Consider the following 7,881-nt stretch of genomic DNA (forward strand, 5'->3'; position numbering starts at 1 on the left):
TTGTATCTTCATCACTAGGCTGTTGTTTATGGTTCTGAAGAGAATGCATAATATGATTCTTCTTTTGCCAGATTCTGTTAATATATTTAAAAGTTTAGGCTATGATATTATCAGATTGACACTTTGCCAGTTGTGTATGGACTAGAGTTGACCTAGTAGTATTAATCTGACACCCAGATCATTTCAAAAGTAACTTGTTGATTGCAAAGAAATTTTGAATGTCCTCAGAACATAGTTAAACAATATATAAATGCCAATTCTTTCCTTTACTGCACAACTGATCTGCTTTTACAAACCAAAAATGCAATCTTAGTAATCTTCTTCACAGTAATGAGAAAAATGTCATTTCCAATATCCACACCTAGACAGTTTGGAAACTGAGAATTTGATGAGTTGAACATATGGTTTATAACTACAACCTTATCAGTATTATATAATAAAAACAGAAAATGCTGGGTAAACTCAGCAGGTCTGGCAGCATCTGTGGAGAGAGAAACCGAGTTAATGTTTCAAGTCCCTATGACTCTTCTTCAGAGCTCTATAGTATAGTAATACAGCATGGGGGCATTTTGTTCAATAAACAAACTAAATGAAGATATATCTTCAATGCTCCAGTATAAGGGTGTTTTAAGGTTTAAATATGAAGAAGGGTAGTGCAACATTTAATAATATTTTGATCCATTGTAACTTTTAACCCTTTCGCAAACCTTCCCTAGTTCTAAACTCCCTTTCTGTGGATTGTTGTCACAATGACTGCTTCATTCATTAAATAATCAAGATATAATCAAACAATGCTGGAAACTACATAGTGGCCATCAGAAAAGTTTCTGTCAATTTCATATTGAGGTATGAGCATCTGGAGAAAGCTGGACTAACCATAACTGATTTCACTCAACTGAAATGGATGTGGGAAATGAATTAAAAAAAAATCAAATGTACTGAGAATTTATTCCGCTTCATGATCAAAAATTCATATTCCTAATCACCAAAAATAGGCTGATATTCTTACCTGAAAAACCCAATGCACTTTACATAAGAGTTTAATGTGGAAATAAGAGGGAATTTGGAACACGGGCACAAGAGGGCAATGTTTTATAAGTCCCTTGTTACCTCAAGAAACCAAATGGATATCTAATTAAACTGCTTCATTCAATTATTCAGCACTTGCTGAATACAATTATTCTGAAATCTGTGTTAAATTCTAATTGGAAATTTTACTGAATTAAGGAAAATAATGCAAAGCCAAAGTTTGGAAGTTCACCCAAAATATTAACATGGGTCTATTGGTGAAAATGAGCAGTTGTCCAAAAATTATCAGTGTCCCTATCCCTGTAAAACATTACATAACACTAATGTGAACATGTTAGGGGACCATGTAGGATGGTGGCTGAAATTGTTTAAACCTCTTCATAGTTCTTAGCCACAGGCAACAGTTGGGCTTTAATTGAGCTCTTACTGTGCCACGGATGAGTTAACCTATACTAGATGCAGCCCCATGGATGAGATAACCCATCAAGTGAGACCTCACATTGCAAATTGTCAATGAAGTAATTATTTTTGCAATATGCAATCATCAACATTTCAAGTCAGCTATAAGCTAATCAGAAACCAACATTTTCAAAGTGTCTGCACCTTCAAGATAGAAAAAGATCTAATATTTCCATTTATAGAGCACCTTATCACTTCAGAACATCTCAGTTGATTCCTGCAAGTAATTATACTTTTGGATTGCAGTGACTGTTATATGAGAAGGGATTAATTAATAATCTTTAGGGAACAGTGACCATAACATGATGGAATTCTTCATTAGGGTGGAAAATGAAGTAGTGCAATCTGAAACTGGAGTCCTAAATCTTAATAAAAGAAACTAAGAAGGTATGAGGTGTGAGTTGGCTAAGATAGATTTGGGAACTTCATTAAAAGGTATGACAGTGGATAGACAATGGCTAATATTTAAACAGCAAATTTATGCATTACAACATTTATACATTCCTTTCTGGTGCAAAAACACAACAGGAAAAGCAACCCAGCCATGGTTAACAAAAGAAATTAAGGACAGTATTATGACTCCAAATAGGAGTCATATAAAGTTGCTAGAAAAAGTAGCAACTTACCAATTGGGAACAGTTTAGAATTCAGCAAAGGAGGACCAAGAGATTTTTTTTTATTCATCCAAGGTCGTGGTGGGTTGCTGGCTAGTCCACCCCTAATTGCTCTTGTTCAGAGAGCATTTAAGAGTCAACCACATTGCTGTGGGTCTGGACAGGTAGGCCAGACCAGGTAAGGACATCAGATTTCCTTTCCTAAAGGACGTTAGTGAACCAGATGCGTTTTTACAATAATTGACAATGGGTCATCATTAGACTTTTAATTCCAGATTTTTATTAAATTCAAATTCCACTACCTGCTGTGGTAGGATTCGAACCCTAGTCCCCAGAGCATTGCCCTGGGTCTCTGGATTACTAGCCCAGCGACAATACTACGTCATCACCTCCCCCCATTGATTAATTAAGAGGGGGAAAATAGATGATACAAGTAAACTTGCAAGAAACATAAAAGCAGACTGTAAAAGCTTCTATAAGTATGTAAAAAGAAAAAGATTAGTGAAGACAAAAGTAGGTCCCTTACAGTCCGAAACGGGAGAACTTATAATAGAGAACAAGGAACTGGCAGGGCAATTAAATAAGCACTTTAGTTCTGTCTTCACGGACGAAGACACAACTAACTTCCCAGAAATACTAAGGAACCAAGTGAGAAGGAGGAATTGAAAGAAATTAGTATGACTAAAACAATAGTGCTGGAGAAATTAAAGGAACTGAAAGCCAATAAATCCCCAGGGCCCGATAATCTACATCCCAGGGTATGAAATGAGGTGATCATGGAAATAGTGGATGCGTTGGTTGTCATCTTCCAAAATTCTGCAGATTCTGGAACAGTCCCAGCAGACTGGAGAGTAGCAAATATTACCCCCCATTTAAAAAAGGAGGGAGGGAGAAAACAGCGAAATGCAGACTGGTTAGTCTAACATCAGTAGTAGGGAAAATGCTAGAGTCTATTACAAAGGATGTGATAACAGGACACTTAGAAAATATCAACAGGATTAGGCAAAGTCAACATGGATTTATGAAAGGGAAATCATGTTTGACAAACCTACTGGAGTTTTTGCGGATGTAACTAGCAGAATAGATAAGGGAGAACCAGTGGGTGTGGTGTATTTGGATTTTCAGAAAGCTTTTGATAATGTCTCACATAAGATGTTAGTGTGCAAAATTAAAGCACATGGAATTGGGGATAGTATATTGGATTGAGAATTGGTTGTCAGACAGGAAGCAAAGAGTAGGAATAAGCGGGTGTTTTTCAGAGTGGCAGGTGGTGACTAGTGAGATACCACAGGGATCAGTGTTTGGGCCTCAGCTATTCACAATATATATCAATGATTTGGATGAGGGAGCCAAATGTAATATTGTCAAGTTTGCTGACAACATAAAACTTTGTGGGAATGAGGAGGATGAGGAGGGTGTTAAGAAGCTTCAAGGCAATTTAGACAGGTTGAGTGAGTGGGAAAATACATGGTAGATGCAGTATAACATGGATAAGTGTGAAGTTATCTACTTTGGTAGGAAAAACAGATTGGCAGAGTATTATTTAAATGGTGATAGATTGGGAAATATTGATGTACAAAGGTCCTTGTACACCAATCACTGAAAGCAAGCATGCAAGTGCAGCAAGCAGTTAAGAAGGTAAATGATATGTTAGCCTTCATTGCAAGAGGACTTGAATACAGGAGCAAGGATGTCTTACTGCAGCTGTACAGGCCTTGGTGATACCACACCTGGAGTATTGTGTGCAGTTTTGGTGTCTTTACCTAAGAAAGGATATACTTGCCATAGAGGGAGTGCAGCACAGGTTCATCAGACTGATCCCTGGGACAGCAGGATTGTCATATGAGGAGAGATTGGGCTGACTAGACCTGCATTCGCTTGAGTTTAGAAGAATGAGAGGGGATCTCATTGAAATGTATAAAATTCTGACAGGGATGGACAGACTGGATGCAGGGATGATGTTTCCTCTGGCTGGAGGGGGGTCTAGAATAAGGGGTCACAGTCTCAGCATACGGGATAGACCAGTTAGGACTGAGACGAGGAGAAACCTTTTCACTCAGAGGGTGGTGAACCTATAGAATTCTCCACCACAGAAGGTTCTGGAGGCCAAGTCACAGCATATATTTAAGAAGGAAATAGATAGATTTCTAGACTCTAAAGGCATCGAGGGATATGGGGAGAGTGCGGGAGTACAGCGCTGAAATAGAGGATCAGCCATGATCATATTGAATGGCAGAGCAGGCTCACAGGGCCGAATGACCTACTCCTGCTCCTATTTTCTATGTTTGTATGTGAGAAAATGGGACAAAAAACATTGAGTAGATAGAAAGTAAAAATAAGAGCAAGGTAGTAATAATAGAAAAGAGAATGGGGAAAAACAGAATGGGATAAAAAGAGAAAACAGGAACAGAAATAGTACTAAAACAGAATTTTAAGTAAAAAATGTTGTGTTTCTTTTTGTGTTTCGAGGTTAGTATTGCTGTCTATATTTGATCTCAGAGTTTCTTTATTCATGTAACATTGTGGCTTGATTATGGGCAGAATTTTCACCTTGTCGGGCAGGTGTGTGCCCGACCCCCTCGAGCGTGTAATGATCCGCGTTGATGTTGGCTGAGCGTGCTGACGTCAATGCGCAGTTGCGCAATAGTTGGGTTCGCGGGCACGCTGTCAGCTAAAAGGCCTGTTAAGGCCTTTAAGTTATCAATTACTGTAAATTTTTCGCTGCCCGCTCAACCATTCGGTTGGCAGGCAGGTGAAAATGCCAAGTGGCCTTTGCACTTTTTGGAAACCTCATCCACGGGCGGGATGAGGTTTCCAAAAGCAAATAAATATAATATAAAAACTTTATTTTTAGATTAAAAACATGTCCCGGCTCATGTGACAGAGTCACACAAGGAGGCTTTTTTTAACATTTCTATGTTCTTATTATTTTTCTTTAATATCTCTCCATCTCCCTGAGGCAGCTCTGTGCCTCAGGGAGATTGTGCAGTGCTCAATCGCGTGCATGCGCGAAGTTCGCACTCAGCCTGCTCGCCCTTCTCCCCCCCTCCCCCGCACAGGCAGCGCTCAGCATTGCCGCTCGTGTTTCGTGCTGGGTGGGCCTTAGTTGGCCTGCCAGTGTGAAATCGCGGTGCAGTGCTGATTGCGGTCGGCGGTCAGCTTCCCGACTGCCTCTGCCTGCTCCCACCGATCCTGCACACCAACGGCAAAATTCTGCCCTTTGTTTTATTTAGATTGAGCTAATAAAATGAGACTAGAGCTTCCAGGATTGCAGTCTGAAAGTTAACACAGCAAGGAAGGCAGCACTAAATTGTATAGGTTGCAAGAAGAGGGAAATAGAGGCAAGGGGGCAGGAAGCATGTGGGTATTAAGAAATTAGCCATCATGCTTACACTACCTGTTGGAGCTTAAATTGGAGCTCAGTAGCTCTGTCAGTGGCAGGGAGGGTCACCAGGGCTGTAAACATTTATGAAGTGAACAACTCCTTTTTTACCTGACCTAGTTCTGACACCCATCATATCAATGCCCTCAAAATGTAAACTTCATCACTAAGATTACAAAGACCAAAATCAAACATTTTACCTCTCTACTTCGGAAGACTCCATTCTTGGTTTCACAAATTGTTCCATGACTGTTATAATTTTACAAATTACTCTGGTGCACACCGCTGGTTCCCATCTTTTTGTGTTTGGCTATCTATTCTAGTGCTCCTAAAAGATGGTTCCCCATTGGTTGCAAGTTGAGAGGCTGCTGAATTTCTGCCGTGGGCACTCCAAGTGTTCTAGGTGGGTGACCTTCTGGCTGTTGAGGGCCTGGTTACAAATCAGTGAAACTTGAATTCTGACTGGTCAGTCTGGCACAGCTGGGTGACTGGCACCAATATGTACACGTTTGAGGAACTGGTGCATAGACGGTGTGCTGTCACCCCAAGAAAAAAATCATTTGTGTCTCTCCGACGCTCTTTTTTCGAGAATAGAGTTCAGGTGCTCTGGAAGGCTCTTGAAGACCCTACCCACGCTCTCCTTTATGTTTTGTAAGCCAGACAATATGCTGTACCCAGAGCCAAGATGACAGTGGCCAGGATTTCTCTTGAAACAGTCAGATCTGTCAACGGTTTGTGGGGTTGGGGTGGGGGGGGGGGGGTGTTTCATCATTGTGGGTCCCCTAGCAATGCTCATAGAGCTGACAACTCACTCTGTTCGACTGCATGGTTCTGATACCGTGAGCTGGACTCCTCCATGCTCTCGGATATTGTGTAGCAGTTCGCTAACATGCATCCCAGTGCAATTAGAACTTCCCTGCCGATCTTGTGTATGTAATGTGGGTCCTCTGCAGCAGAGATAGGATGCGAGCTCGGTCTCTGGTGAACTGCTTCCTCAGTCATCCGATGGCACTGCCCTTGCCTCTGCACACTGGTGCTGAGTTCATCTCCATATGTAGATGGACCCTCTGAACTGTATGCAATACCAGTCTCTGAGCTGGTTTCTGCAAAGGTAAACTTGAGTGACCTCCCCCTTTCTGTTTCTTCTTCTTTTCTTAGGCCTGTGTCAAGCTTGTAGACGTGAAATAGGATGCAGAGAGATGTGTTCGCATTTGTTGCGATTGGGAAGCATAGGCAGGCAAGTGGCTTCCGAAAGCAGCTGCAACCTGTCATGGAGCATGTGTATGAGTGAGATTTAAGAGATCGGAATGAGAAGATGGCTCTAATCCATGCTGGATCTGCCCTCCAGACTCATTAGATGCCAGAATCCTCATACGCTCCCTGTCTATATCCATGGCCTTCAGAGGTGAGGACAGCACATGGATGAACCCTGGACCCCCTCCTGAGGCTGCCTGCTCCCTGTTATTGCCAATAGGGAATTCACCAAGAAATCCAATAGGGAATACAACCTTGCCCTGTGAGAAAAATGAGTGTGTGTCAGTGTTAGAGCAGCGAGAAGGTTTGAGGACACACATGTCAGGGTAGAATGTTGTCACTGATATATGAAATATGGCAGAGGTCTGAGGAGGTGAAGGATGAAATAGTGAAGAGAGTAACAGATGCAGGATGTGGTACACTATAACCTCTCCGGTCCGGAATGCTTGGGATCAAGTCATTTCTAGATTTCAGAATTTTCTGGATTATAGAATGTCATCTGAATGCCTAACCACAAATGTGTGAACCAGAAAACACCATCGATATAGATATTTACCTGAAGCGTAAAACAGTGATAAAACATTATAAAGCAGTAATAAGAATTGTTTTACTTATCCAAACACTATATCTGTCCTGCTCCCAAGGTACTGTACTAAAATGAAGCTCAAAGATTTTCTGGACAACTGGTGTTTCCAGACTTTGAATTTCCAGACTGGAGAGGTCATAGTGGTTTTGAAGGAGATGAAGCCGTGCTGCAGTGATTAAAGGAGTGTACTGAAAATCGAGGGAGGGAAGGGTGGTGAGTGCTAAGGCAATAGGTTAAGTAGAGTAATCAGAGATACAAGTTAGGAAGCTTACCTGAGTTATCTTGGTGAGGTTATTGAACTTTTTACTGCCTTGCAGTCATACCCTGGAGGATTGTGATGCTTCTGACAATGACCCTCTCTGTCCACTTATGCCTGGCAGTTTGCCTTTATATCTTCCTGCCACCTGGAGGATAGATATTCCTCCTCTTGTTAACCTCCTCCATCAAGTTCAACACAGAAAAATGCGAAGGGGTACATTTTGGTAGGAATAATAGGGAGGTCACTTATTACTTGGAATGTGCAAGTCTAGGTGGGGTGGAGGAACAAAGATCTTGGT

The sequence above is a fragment of the Cetorhinus maximus genome, chromosome 1 (assembly GCF_964194155.1).
Source record: "Cetorhinus maximus chromosome 1, sCetMax3.hap1.1, whole genome shotgun sequence".
Lineage (NCBI taxonomy): Eukaryota > Metazoa > Chordata > Chondrichthyes > Lamniformes > Cetorhinidae > Cetorhinus > Cetorhinus maximus.